Raw genomic sequence first — 15,921 nt, forward strand, 5'->3', positions numbered from 1 at the left:
GGAATTAGAACTTTTGAAATGAAGTCCTATTCCCATAGTATGCTTTACATATCTTACAATCCTCTTGACGGCTGTCCAATGTGTAGAAGTAGGTGCATTTAGATATTGACAAACTTTGTTGACAGCAAACGAGATATCCAGACGTGTGAGAGTTAAATATTGCAATGCTCCCACGGTACTCCTATACCTTGTACTTTCTTCCTCTTGAAGTGGCTCTCCTTCATATGCTGAAAGTTTTTCTAAAGAAGACAAGGGTGTAGGTACTGGCTTACAATCTTTCATTCCCATGCGAGACAGAAGTTCAGTGATGTATTTCTCCTGTTTTAACATAATGCCATCTTGAGTTTTCTTGACTTCAATACCTAGGAAAAAGTGCAAATCACCTAGGTCCTTTAAGGCAAACTCTGAACTCAGGTCATGCAGAAGAGCATTAGTGGCATTTTGTGAAGAACTTGCAACTATGATATCATCAACATATATAAGCAAGAAAATAACCACTCCTGCCTTGTTATAAATAAACAAGGATATATCAGCCTTTGAAGCAATGAAGCCAAGAGATTTCAATTGTAAGCTCAGTCTGGAATACCATGCTCTAGGTGCTTGTTTCAAGCCATAGAGTGCTTTATCAAGCTTGCAAACAAAGTGTGGAAATTTCTTACTTTCATACCCAGGTAGCTGTCTCATGAACACTTCCTCTTCCAGAACACCATGCAAAAATGCGTTCTGTACATCTAGCTGTCTTAGGCTCCATCCTCTGGAAACAGCAATGGCTAGCACAAGTCTGATAGTTGCAGCTTTCACAACAGGACTGAAGGTGTCCTCATAATCAATGCCATAACGTTGCTTGAAGCCCTTTGCAACCAAACGTGCCTTATACCTGTCAATGGAGCCATCTACCTTCTTTTTAATTCTGTATACCCATTTGCAATCAATTATATTTTTACCTTTCTGGTTTGGTACAAGATGTCAGGTTTTGTTTCTCATCAGTGCAGAATATTCCTCATCCATTGCCTTCTTCCATTTGGGATCATCAAGTGCACTACTCACAGTTGTTGGCTCTCCTGAAATACACAACATGCCATATGGTATAGTTCCATCCATTCTTATCTTTGGATTTCGTATACCTTTTTGTAGTCTAGTCTTGATTCTTGGAGACGCCACAGATTGAACTGCAGGTGCACTTGCCACAACCGATCCGGGAGAATCAGGCGCTGACACAGAAGAATCTGGCGCAGTCTGCACACGGGATCCTGTGGCCACCGGTGAGGCTGCCGCTCCTGCAGGCATGTGGGAAGTAACGGCGCGGCTCAGCGGATCCGCAGCCCGACCGTGGCTGCATGCGCACGTGGGGCGAGGAAGATGCGGTCCCGCTGCTATCCCCACCTGTCGACGACGCGGCGCCACGAGAGTGGCTGGACCGGGAGCAAAAGCTGCTGGTGGTGGGAGCGCGATCCATGGGGGATTCGGTCGCGCGATCCACGGACTGCGCGCGTGCAGGCGTACCAGGCGCTGCCAAATCGTCCTCGTTGTCCGTGCCCGGCTCGTCTCCTTCTTCAGCATGAAATATAAGATCATTTTGAGCTGGATTTTCGAGATTTTGATCATTGTGAGCTTCATTTTCTCCAGGGACCTGCACAGGCATAAGCGTAGGACCAGTACCAGTAGGAATATCATCACATTGGTTAGTACAATCATCGCCCCCATGATCAAAAGTCCGAAGATGTGTGGGAAGAAGAAGAATTTCTTTGCGAAGGAGGGCACCGGCATTGGGATGAAGTGATGCAAAAGGAAACACGGACTCATCAAAAACAACGTCTCTAGATATGTAGACCCTACCAGTAGGAACATCAAGACATTTACACTAGTAGAAAAAGGGCCTATTGTCCTGGTTCGTGAGGGCCTTCTGTCCCGGTTTGTGAACCGGGACTAAAAGGTCGTTACTAATGCCCTTGGCCTTTAGTCCCGGTTCTTACACGAACCGGGACAGAAGGTCCTCCACGTGGCCGCTGCGGCCAGCCCAGGACGGAGGGCCTTTGGTCCCGGTTGGTGACACCAACCGGGACCAATAGGCATCCACGCGTCAGCATTTCAGGGGCTGGGGTTTTTGTTTTTTTTTGAAAGGGGGGGTTTAGGGGGTTTTGGGGGGTTAATTTAGGTTGTTATTAGGTAGCTATTAGAGAGAAGTGTCCTCTCTTATATCTCCGTGCTTGGTTTACCAACGCTACGTACTGCTATGCCTAAACATGGCTTAGATTGAAGTGAAGGCAACATGTGGTGCATGTCGAAAGTAATACTAATCCTAACTTGATCAAGTTTGGATTGTACTACTTTCGACACGCACCACATGCATGTTGCCTTCACTTCAATCCAATCCATGTTCATTTCACCCGCTGATATATAATAACTCTTCATGCGCGCATCATGCATCATCATATATAATAACAAGTCCTACTAATCATCATCATACAACTTCTACTCGTTATTAATAACAAGTCATACGATCATCATCCTCACAGTCATCGAACCAACCCTACTTAATTGTTCTTAGCACATGATCATCAGTATTAGGTAGGACCGAAATACCCTCTTTAAGGTAAAATAGCATAAAACAATATAGACCCTGACTCTCCATTATGGAGAATGGAGATCATCCTGTCTCCAATTCTTGCGCTTCGCTTCCTTTTGCTTCCAAGAACCTCCTTGCGACTGTCCATACATTTTTTCCATTCTTTGATTTGCATGTCTCCACTTCTTTTAGAAATCCGGTATGGACAGTTGAGATTCGTAGGATGACCTGGTTGTATATTCAAAACATCAAGCCTACCATTCTGATACATCAAATGAGGCACACAATCCTCTGGGATTATCTGTTGAAAAACATAGTAATAACTTCATAGTTAGCAATGATGTACTAGTTTTAGAACTATGCAAAATATGCACGGATGTCGTAATAGTAAGAAATCTTACCAGGGTATCTCCATAGTAGTTACCGTAGTTCAACACGTGCACTAGTGGCACGTATTGACCATAATGTTGAGGAGTTTGATTGTAGATATTGTAATTCTCAATATCAGTACAAAATCCGACCAGATGAGTTTTCTCCTTATAAGTTAACTCAGAGCCATCGGTGTAGTAGGTTCTGTCTACCATGTTCCGCACATTGTTTGAACAATCAAAATAAGCTGTCAATGAAAATAAGTTGTCAACTATTTTGAAATGAACAATATAAATTAGCTAATAACTATGTTTGAGAAACTCACATAGCGGTAGAATTGGAGGCGTATCAACAAGGACCCAAATGTCCATATTGTCTTGCTCGATGTCAGGATCACCAAGATCCATGGTGACAAGCATACCCTCATCAAAACCATACATCTTGCAAAATGCTTCCCAATTTTTGCAACCAAAATGGGTTACGCTCTCAGAATTATACAGCTTTACTTCAAAATCTATATCATGATGGGTCCTTAGGTGAATTTTCTTTGTTTCCATACTTTCATGGTCTTCAAAACCCATCCTCTCCAAGACGTAGCGTCTTGCATGGCATGGGATAAGCTAGCCGAATTGTAAAAGATGAAAAGTACACGTTGAAATAGTTGAAGTCGTGCTTAATTACGAAAAAATAACACTTGTCGTCGTTGCGTACCGTTTCAACATCGAAGGTCTCCTCCAGCTTAATACTGAAGCGCCGATCTTCGTCCAGGTGAGGCCTGTCGCACTGACCTCGGTCGTCGTGGCACCAGTCGCACTCCCCCGGGAGACTTTCGTCGTCCGAGTACGACATTTCCTATGTTCATAATTCAAATATTAAACATCTACAATTAAATATATGTACTAAAAAACCTAAGTTAGATCATTATTATTCATCACGGGTTGACTATCGGTTTGTCGAGTCTTTTCTTGAAAACTCTCAGCTCACGTGGTGTATACATTCGACCGTTGGTGATGGTCGCTCCTCCCTTTGTCCCCGTGTGCATTACACCAAAATGTCTAGCACACGGGAACAAAGGAGAAGCGACCCCCACGACAACAGTCGGGATTCTTCGTCCTCTCATATATATATGGTGGAACTCTCCCTCACTGATTCCTCTCTGACATTTGCGACCGTCGGTGATGGTAGCTCCTCCTTTCGTTCTCGAGTGCATTACACCAAATTGTCTAGCACACGGGAACGAAGGAGAAGCTACCCCCACGACAACAGTCGGGATTCTTCGTCCTCTCATATATGGTGGAGACTCGACAGACTTACAGTCAACCCGAAATATCGTTTAATTATCTTTCTAAAAGAGGATTTGGCTGGTCTCACCTCGATGTCGGAGGGGGCGGTGACGGGGACGACGGCGGGGATGATGGAGGGGCCGGGGGCTCCTAGATTTCTGCGAAAACAAAAACCCTATAAGCTATCAACTAATCATAGTGCTCTCCAATTTTAGCATTCAAAGTAGGATCGGAGTAGTTTTCCACTTTGAGCATTCAATAAGCAAAATCAAATCACAAAATAAAGTAGTATTCAAATTAGGATGCATTCAATTATAAGCAAAACTACATCATCTCCATGCGTCCGTACATCGTCGAATATTATCACTAATACACCTCGAATACTATCATACATATAGCATCGCTAGTACAGCTAGAACAGTAGCGCCCGACGGGTATCGGCGCGGGCGGTGGACACCCAAAGGGACGGAACCATCACAGGATCATAGCTCCAGTGAGATCCCTGAAGAACCTGCCAGGTATTGTCGAACCTGCCCTCCAACGCAACCATGTAGCGACGGACGTGCTGGTCCTCCTCGCTGACACGGTGACGTACCACCTCCGCGGTGTCCGGAAGCCTCGGCACCGTCACTGGCCCACGCGAGCGCCACCAAACAAGGATCGGGTCAACGACGGGCTGGTTCCTCACCAACCTACGCCCACCGGAAGGTAGCACCTCCCAAAACCAGCCCGGCGGAGCCCAGTCCCGGACATGGCCCCTCTGATCAAGCCGGCCTCCTCCGCCGAGTCGACGACGAGGATGCGGGATAGGCATCGTCGACGTCGATGCGGGAATAATTGCTTTAACTAAAAAAACAAACTAGTTCTATTAATTTCCTTGCTAAAAATAAACTACTTCTATAGTAAAATAAACTAGTTTTGTTAAATCAACTAGTTCAACTACTAATTAAGCACTTACTATAAATAAAATAAAGTAGTTTTATTAATTAATCAACTAGTTCAACTACTAAGCACTTACTATAAATAAATAAAATAAAGTAGTTCTTACTAAAAATAAACTACTTCTATATATAGTAAAATTTAATAAAATAGTTCTATTAATTAATCAACTAGTTCAACTACTAAGCACTTACTATAAATATATAAAATAAAGTAGTTCTTACTAAAAATAAACTACTTCTATATATAGTAAAATTTAATAAAATAGTTTTATTAAATCAACTAGCTAGTTCAACTACTAAGCACTAACCTAAAATCGATATGTACTAATAATTAACCTCAATAAAAAATTAATACATATATGAAAAAACGTATATAAACAAAAAATTGTATGAACATTATATTCATACATACATAGCCACATCCATTCATCATATAGCTACCACATACATATATATATACATTATATATATGAAAAAATGCAATGAACAAAAAATAATACAAATTATATGAAAAAAATAAACAGAGCCGTGGCGTGGCGGCGGCTCACATCGGGCGACGGAGGGCGACGGCGTGGGTGGCGGAGGGCGACGGCGACCGCGGCGGGCCGGGGGCGGAGGGCGACGGTGACGTACGGGCGACGGCTCGGGGGCGCGCGGCGGAGGCCGACGGCGACGGCGGCGGGGGGCGGAGGACGACGGCGACGGGCGATGGCGTGGGCTCGGGGGCACGGGCGACGGCGACGGCGGCGGGGCAGCCTGGCGGCGTAGATCGAGCTCGCGGCGTCGTCGGGCGGGGGGAAACTGGCGATGGAAATCTGAAAATTTCCTAAGTGCTGGCTTATATAGCAAAGGCTTTGGTCCCGGTTCAACGCACAAACCGGAACCAATGACCACCCTTTAGTCCCGGTTGGTGGCACCAACCGGGACCAAAGGCCTCTTTTCACCAGCCCAAAGGGCGGGAAGCAGAGGGCTTTGGTCCCGGTTGGTGGCACCAACCGGGACCAAAGGGGAGCATTGGTTCCGGTTGGAGGCACCAACCGGGACTAATGTGCTGGCGCGGTGCGGTGGGAAGTTTAGTCCCACCTCGCTAGCTGAGAGAGCTCAGCACCTGTTTATAAGCTGCGTTGCAGCTCAGGTGCTGAGCTCCTCTCTAATATGCAGGCATTACATGCCTACCTTTGTCACTGCCATGTTGGGCCTATTGGGCCTGCGGGCCTGCATCCTGGCCCATGTGCAGATGGGTTTCTAGTCGTATGCAGGCCGTGTGGCCCATTAGGCGGCATTTTTTTATTTTTTCCAGTATTTTTTTGTTTTTTGAATTATTTATTTTCTTTTGATTTTTGCTTTATTTTTTTATTCTTTTTGCTTTTAGCTCAGAATAATTATAAACTTTCTGTTACTCCATTAGTTTCCAAATTTGAATAGTTTAAATTTTATACGGAAACTCGTCTGTTACAAAGGGATTTCATTTTTTAAAACTTATTTGAACTCCTGACTTTTTGTGTGTTCAAAATGCACCATTCAAAGCCACATCATCATTTTTCAATCCTTTCTGACTTCATTTGTTATTTTTCATGCATTTACTAATTATTTTGAGCTATAAGACCCTAAAATTGAAAAGCATTTCAAATGAACTCTGAAAAGGTTGAAAGTTGGCATGATATCATCATTTCATCCACATAGCATGTGCAAGAAAGTTGAGAGGGTTACGGCAAAAACTGGATGCACTTCGTGTACAAAACGGACAATCTCTTTCAAAGTATCAGGATTTCATCCGGAAACTCGTCTGTTACAAAGGGATTTCATTTTTTAAAACTTATTTGAACTCCTGACTTTTTGTGTGTTCAAAATGCACCATTCAAAGCCACATCATCATTTTTCAATCCTTTCTGACTTCATTTGTTATTTTTCATGCATTTACTAATTATTTTGAGCTATAAGACCCTAAAATTGAAAAGCATTTCAAATGAACTCTGAAAAGGTTGAAAGTTGGCATGATATCATCATTTCATCCACATAGCATGTGCAAGAAAGTTGAGAGGGTTACGGCAAAAACTGGATGCACTTCGTGTACAAAACGGACAATCTCTTTCAAAGTATCAGGATTTCATACGGAAACTCGTCTGTTACAAAGGGATTTCATTTTTTAAAACTTATTTGAACTCCTGACTTTTTGTGTGTTCAAAATGCACCATTCAAAGCCACATCATCATTTTTCAATCCTTTCTGACTTCATTTGTTATTTTTCATGCATTTACTAATTATTTTGAGCTATAAGACCCTAAAATTGAAAAGCATTTCAAATGAACTCTGAAAAGGTTGAAAGTTGGCATGATATCATCATTTCATCCACATAGCATGTGCAAGAAAGTTGAGAGGGTTACGGCAAAAACTGGATGCACTTCGTGTACAAAACGGACAATCTCTTTCAAAGTATCAGGATTTCATCCGGAAACTCGTCTGTTACAAAGGGATTTCATTTTTTAAAACTTATTTGAACTCCTGACTTTTTGTGTGTTCAAAATGCACCATTCAAAGCCACATCATCATTTTTCAATCCTTTCTGACTTCATTTGTTATTTTTCATGCATTTACTAATTATTTTGAGCTATAAGACCCTAAAATTGAAAAGCATTTCAAATGAACTCTGAGAAGGTTGAAAGTTGGCATGATATCATCATTTCATCCACATAGCATGTGCAAGAAAGTTGAGAGGGTTACGGCAAAAACTGGATGCACTTCGTGTACAAAACGGACAATCTCTTTCAAAGTATCAGGATTTCATACGGAAACTCGTCTGTTACAAAGGGATTTCATTTTTTAAAACTTATTTGAACTCCTGACTGTTTGTGTGTTCAAAATGCACCATTCAAAGCAGAGACTGATTTTGAATGGTGCATATTCAACACACAAAAAGTCCGTAAAGATCGCCAACCCCAACATAAAAAAATAAGCATAGATGCGCTTATAGCGAAAATTCAACCTAAATTCATAATAAATTTCTATGAATTTCAGAGAAACTCACTGTGAATTTAGGCAAATTCCTTGTATAAAGGCATCTATTTTCATTTTGAGAGGAGCTCAACAAGGCAGAGAGGGACGTGTTTTTTTTTCTCTGTTGCTTTATTTGTTTTGTTTTGTTGCTACTTACAACAAAAAACTTATTTATTTTATTTCTAATTACTTATGTATTTTACTTTAATTATTTTATTTTTATTTATTTTACTGCTGCTATTTTTATTTATTTTACTGCTGCTATTTTTACTTAATTTATTAAGGTTTATTTATTGTAGTTACTATAGTTTATTTTATTAAGGTTTATTTAGTTTTATTTATTTTATTAAGGTTTATTTATTTTATAAATATAAAAAAATGAACATAGATGCGCTTATAGAGAAAATTAAACCTAAATTCACAGTAAATTTCAATTTACTGTGAATTTAGGTGAAATTCCCTGTATAAGGGCATCTATTTTCACTTTAAGAGAAGCTCAACAAGGCATAGAGGGACGGGCTTATAAACTGGTGTGAGCGCCCTTCGGTTGGCGAGGTGGGACTAAACACTGGCCGCAACTAGGACCAACCCTTTAGTCTCGGTTTGTGGTATGAACCGGGACTAAAGGGTGGTGGGCCAGGAGCGTGGCCCATTGGTCCCGGTTTGTCCCACCAACCGGGACCAAAGGGTCCGGACGAACCGGGACCAATGCCCCCACGAGGCCCGGCAGGCCCCTGGCCGCACGAACCGGGACCAATGCTTACATTAGTCCCGGTTCGTGACTGAACCGGGGCTAATGTGAAAACTGCCCTGTGACCTAAGCCCTGTTTTCTACTAGTGTTAACCCCTTTATGCATAGGGCTATAGCCTAAGAAGACACATCTTTTAGAGCGGAAAGCGAGTTTGCGTGTGTTGTAGGGTCTGAGATTGGGCCAACATGCGCACCCAAAAACACGAAGAGATGTGTAGTTGGGTGTAACACCAAGGAGACGTGTAATAGGTGTGTCAAGTTTGATAACTTTGCTTGGAAGCAAATTGATGAGGTATGTGGCGGTTAAAAAAGCTTCATCCCAAAACTTAAGTGGCATGGATTCATTTGCTAGCAGTGCTAGTCCCATATCAACAATGTGACGATGTTTTCTCTCAGCGGAACCATTCTGTTGGTGAGCATGAGGACAAGAGACATGATGTGAGATGCCAAGCTTTTGGAAAAAAGAGTTCAACTTTTCATACTCACCACCCCAGTCGGTTTGCATAGCAATGATTTTGGATTTCAGTTTGCGTTCAACAAGATTTTGAAAATTGATAAAGACTTGGAATACATCGGATCTTTTTTTCAACAGATAAATCCAAGTAAATTTACTATAATCATCAATAAAGCTTACATAGTAGGAAAATCTCCCAACTCAAGTAGGAGCTGGTCCCCATACATCTGAGAAGATGAGTTGTAATGGAGAAGTAGATACACTAATAGAAATAGGGTAAGGCAATTGATGACTTAGCTTGTTGACACGGATCACAAACTGACTCAACACTAAGACTAGGCTCATAAGAGAGTTTATTTTTGCTAAGAATATATTTAACTATGACTGAAGATGGATGACCCAAACGACTGTGCCACCTTGATGAAGAAGGCTTGGTGACAATATTTGCTTGTTTATCTGACCATGAAGATGATGATGATATGAGTGGGTAGAGACCTCCCACGCACCGTCCTCTAAGAATTATTCTCCTTGTTGCCAAGTCCTTAACCAAGAAAAAATAAGGATAGAATTCTATGAGAACAATGTTATCAAGAGTGAAGCGACGAACGGAAACAAGATTTTTTAAAGTTTCTGGAACATGCAAGACATCTTTCAAGTGCAAATTTCTCATGGGGTTTTTAACGATTGAATTACCAATATGTGTAATATTCATACCAGAACCGCTTGCCGTGCGAATTTGGTCACCTCCATTGTACTTCTCCCGCATCGTCAACTTGTCAAGTTCACCCGTGATGTGATTTGTTGCTGCACTGTCGGCATACCAATTTGTGTCAACACCATAGGAGACTGCATGCGCCTCCTTTTCTTCTTGATCATTCTCTTCATAGCGCCACCAGCAGACGCGTGCACCCCCTGGATGATGCTTGAGACATATCTGACACTCTGGGAAGTCATGTTGTTGCTCACGCACCTGCTGTTGTTGCTGCTGCCGAGGGCGTCCTCTGAAGCCGCCGCTGCCATTAGAGGGAGAAAGCTGGCGGTCACCGCGGTCACCACTACGGCCGCGCCCCCTTCCTCCTCGCCCGCGATAGGATCTGCTGCGGGACGAGCCACGGCCTCTGTAGACTGCATTAGCGGATGTATGAAACCCGCCTGAAGACGAGTCGCCCAACATCTCCATCCTTTGATCAAAGGCAGAGATCTGGGCAAAGAGATCATCGGCGGTGATGCTGTTCTTGACAGCGCCGATCGCCGCCACCACGGAGTCGTAGTCGCGGTCCAAACCTGCAAGTATGTAGTCCACCATCTCCGGATCAGAGATGGGGCGGCCAGCAGCAGCTAGTTCATCCCCGAGGCTCTTCATCTTCGCCATGTATGCTGAACTAGACATGGTGCCTTTCTTGGTGTTGGTGATCGCAGTCCTCAGATTGGTAATCCGAGACTGCGATTGTGAGGCGAAGAGGTTGTTGATTGTTGTCCAGAGCTCGAAGGTGGAGTCCCTCCCGACGACCCGCGCAAGGATCTCAGGAGACATGGAGTTGAGTAGATATGACAGGACCTGTTGATCTTTGGCGATCCAAGGTCCATACAGAGGATTCGGCTCTTGGGCCGCGGTTTTCCGCCTTTGTGACCTCCACTGTCTTGGGCGGAGCGGCGTCGGAGTTGTCCAGAAGCCCAGTAACCTGCGCACCTCGCAGGGCTGGGAGAATCTGCGTCTTCCAGAGGATGAAGTTCCCTCTCGCAAGCTTTTCTGACGGAGGTGAACCAAGGTTCAGGGCGACGCCGGCTGAGGAAGCCATGACGGCGATCGCGGATACGTCTAGGGTTTTGTTTCTGGTTTGTGGCTAGATATATGGAAGAGGGGCTCTGATGACCATGTAAAATTATGAAGCGTTCCTACTCCCTCTCGGGGAGCCGCATGCGTTTATATTGATAGAGGCCGAAGGCCTTGCCTTGGAGTCCAAGGATGAGTACAAGAGTTTGGATACAATACGAGATAGAGGAAGAGGTTGAGATTACAACGATATGAAGATTTGTTCTAACAAGATGGTGTATATATTGTTAGAGCTCGTCATATTCGCAGCCGTTATATTGCATATGGAGCGTGTGACATATGCTTTTCGAGGCTGGATAGAAGACGTGCAAACTCGAATTGCCATCTCTCAGCCTCCATAATTTTCTTACATTAGGAACTTATATGTCATTGCCAACATACTTATTCTCCAATTTCTTAGCTTCTACTTCTCTTCATCGGGTCACTAACGCGATGAGGGTGAGGACGACCATGAGCACGACAGTGAGGGTGAGGACGAGCACAACGACGAGGGTGAGAACGAATCCGCCGGTGGCGCTTTGGGCGGTGGGGTACAGATTCCGGCAGTGGCAACTCGATTTTCGACGCCAGTAATGCTTGAAATCAATGGATGCCTCATATAAATCTTAGTATAATTTTGAACAATTAGGACGATTCCACTCCTCATCGACGATGAGGGCGGCCACTCCTCCTTTGAGAGAAGCACTCACTCCAGATTGTGGGCAGCGGGGAGGGAAGTGGATCTTGTGGGCAACGGGGATATGAGCTACCTAGGACATGTCGATAGCCTTTTTATACCTGCAGCAGAAAGCATGATTGGAATGGCCGCGGACAGTTTGCACGTCGATGGTCGCCATTAGTTGACACGCTTCATGGTTCCATGGTCATCTGACCGTCTATGCCATTGGTAGGAAGAGATCAGACGAGGGAGGGGGGCATGGGTAGGAAGTGAAACTTCCCTCCTGCGCGAGCGGTTGCTGGATGGCACACCGTCCAAACCGATTCCCGACAAGATCTAAAAGGCTCATGGGCTTGATTTGGAACACCATTTATAAACTATGGCACTTCGTAGCCGGACGACAATTATGCTAGTGTCTTTTCAATCAAAATAGACATATCAACGGTTATTATGTCATGCATGATTAGTTTGAAATGCTTGTCAATCGATGGAACATCATATTAGACTCTAGCATTTCAAACTACGAAAAGGATTACTTCGTTTCTGGCAAGCCAACAAGATTCCATTGCCTTTTTCAAGGAACAAGTGACAAATTTTATTTCTGAAGTCAACCCAATAGAATTGATGTCCAAATTAATCTTAGCCACCCCACCAAATATTCTCCCCAGCACTTAAAAAGAAGAAGAAAAGCATCGAAAAGTGCAAAATGAGGACGGGCTAATAACAGGACTTAAAAAACCATATTTCCACATCGCAAAATATGTCACGAATCGTAATATTTTTGAACGAAATTTTACAAATCCGTCACGAATATGTATAAGTTTTCACAAATTTATTTATTTATTTATCTTGGAAATATCTTTCTTTTCATTTGAGAAAAAGGGGCTCCGATGAGCAGGAACTTCGCTCTAAGAAAAGCACGCCCTAATAGCTGAGGGCAACTCTAACCGACTCCCTAAAAATAAAGTAGGATCCGGTGAAGTAAACCTAGCTGATCTAAGTTTTGACCGGATCTAGCCGATCCCCTAAATATAATGGAGTAATTTTTTTCATTTGCATTACTTTTCCGGTCACCGAAACAAATTTCATTGCTTCTTTATTTCATTGAACGACATTTTGATAATTGGAGTACATAATTCACCAATTCTTCCCTACGAGAATGAAAAAAAGAACCACAATTAGACACTTTAGAAGATATCCAACTTTCATAACTGCTCTCATTAGTTGGATTAATATTTTCTCTATGTCTTCATTGTTGATTCTCTCTATTGTCTTCTTGAGGTGGCACACTTTTTTTTTCGACTGCGACAAATTTGATGTTGCTTCGCATCTAGTCTATCTATAGTCTCTATTCTAGCAACAAGGGCACGAACATCTATCAGCATGCTATCAATAGATCGATGTAATCTTCTTCCTGATACCAAAATATGCATTCATCCTACACACAAATTTGAGCAAACAATGAGCTACAAATTATGCCGAATCCGATGAACAACCGAGTCAAAAAAAGCACATACCTCATCTTTTTTGCACTTAAAGAATGCCCAACCGGGGTGTTCCGGCATGGTGGAAACTCGGCACACCACCTTCCGCGGGCAGTCGTCGTACTTTATGAACGGCAACGGGGAGCCGATGAACTGTTGGGCCAGTGACGAGGCTAGGCGACAGCCGGGCGTGTCTTCGCCGGCGAACTGCTGACGAGTGAGATCCGAGCGGCTAGAAATGGAGTCAATACCTGCATGTAACACCGAGGCATTGCCGGGGTTGTTCGGTCCGGCACTCGGCCATTCCATGACAAAGGCGCACTTGTTGACGGTGGCATGCGTCAAATCAGGCGGCGGCGGCAGCCGCAAATCGATAGATCTAGCTATTCTGCGTCAGGGACGAGGCAAGAGAGGCACAAATTCGGGTGGTCAAGGATACCCGGCCATTCCATGACAAAGGCGCGGTCGCCAACGGCCGGATGCGTCAAATCCGGCGGCGGCGGTAGCCGCAGAATCGATAGATCTACTGATTCCGCGCCAGGGATGGGGCAAGAGAGGCACAAATTCGGATGATCAAGGACCGTGGCAGAGCATACAGAACGTCTATGGTGGTGGCCGCCAGGGGGTGGGAAGGATAGCACCGGCGCAGATGCAGTGCTGGACTGGGTGAGGCAACGGAGGTGAGGGAATTTTTTCTCTAAGTGGTAGCGGTCGAGCAAATATAGGGATGGGATGCACGCCTGAAGATAAATTATCCTCCGCTAATGGTTATTGGGAATCCGCTAGGTAATAGTTAGCTAACCGGTGGCTAATGCCCTAGCAGATGCAAATCCAACTCATATTCAGCAGCAATACCCATCTTTTCATCGGTACAAATTCAAATCGCGCATGGCACTTGTAATAGAAAAAAAAAAACTTTGACTAGACCAGCTAATTTACAGTCAGCTTGCCCCCATGGGCTCCATCCACAACACAATCCCCCGACAATCTAACTCAACACTGAAAGCATACGACGAACACGTAGCTCACTGGGATGGCCTCCAGTTGTTTATCCACTTTGTCAACGTGCTCACGTTCCTGCTGATATCCTCAACGCTGTCGCTTCGCAGCGGCATCACTATATCCTCCTTGTAGCTCTCCCTCGCCTCCTCCAGGAGCACCTGGAAGATCTCGCACTCTATGTTGTTTTGTGAGCTTGGCGCCCATGTAGCCTCTGAACAAAACAAAAACGTGTTAGAGATAAGCGTGGCATATCACTTTCGCTTGCTCCAGGAGGATGGTCGCTCTGGAGTTCCGAGTTAGATACAAAGAGTACCTGCTAGTCAAGCAATCATCGGATCTATCATGCAACACATGGGATCAATGAATAATAGTTGCATATGGCATCGATGAATTCTCAAAATTACAACCCTGAAATGTAGTACAATGGAGTAGTACTATTATATAAAAAAGGTGTCATATTGTGTGACTAGCCCATGCCAACATATGGGTTGGTGACTAGTATTAGTTTACCAATCCACTCGTACTATGGTATCGGAAATTCCATTGCGCTCATACCTACCTAGCAGCTGTGTCTTTATTTTTATTTTTTTGATTAAACCTCTGAAATGCAGCAGTGATCCTACAAGTGTATCCTACTAGGACTGGACGTCTGAGCGAGCTTTTCGGCTCGGCCCAAAGCTCACTCCAGCTCGGCCCGTTACAGCTCGGCCCGATACAATAAACGAGCGAGCCCAGTTGGAAAAAGAGGCCTGATTCCCGATCGAGCCGAGCCGAGTTCCGCCCGGTCCAACTTGGTGACTCGCTTGAGGCCCAGCCCAATTCGTCCATCTCCATCGCACGCAACGCATTAGGGCACGAGAGAAGCAGAGAGAGCGCCGCCTCCCCCTTTCTCTGCTCTGTGCTGCCTCGCCCCTTTCTCTGCTCTGCGCCGCAAAGCTGGATCGACGGCGACGAGCGACGCCGCGTCTCCTAACCACACCGACAGCAACGGGCTCGACGGCGACAGGCGACGCCACGTTTCCTCACCACGCCGGACGCAGACGGACGCGCCTCCCCTGGTTTCTCGCCGAACGTGACGAGCAGGAGCAGGTACCTCTTTCCTTTCTAATCCCTAGCCGCAACTCTCTGAACTACTATTACGCATGTGATGGATCAATGGATGGATGGATCGATGGATGTACTCATCTAGTTCTTCCGTCCCAATCCCTAGCCGTAGGTGTCTAAACTAGCATGCATCTGATGGATGGATGGATGGATGATGGATCGATCGATGGATGTAGTCATGTAGATGTAGGGCTAGATGGATGGATCATGGATGGATGTATTGTAGCCTGTAGGGCTAGATCTAGAAGAGCCGGATGGATGGATCATGGATGGATGGAGTTATAGGGCAGAATGGATCGAAATTTTCATTGATTCCATGTGTAATTAGTTTTCTGTTGTTGATGATCTACTTGCTGTAGCATAGCAGCTTGAAAAAAAACTACTTGCTGGGAAATTACATTGATTCCATGTGTAATTAGTTTACTTCTGTCGATGATTGACCGTGTGTTGTTTGCTGATGTGTGCAGAGGCCTATCGTCGC

This window comes from Triticum aestivum, chromosome 6D, assembly GCF_018294505.1.
Source record: "Triticum aestivum cultivar Chinese Spring chromosome 6D, IWGSC CS RefSeq v2.1, whole genome shotgun sequence".
Classification (NCBI taxonomy): Eukaryota; Viridiplantae; Streptophyta; class Magnoliopsida; order Poales; family Poaceae; genus Triticum; species Triticum aestivum.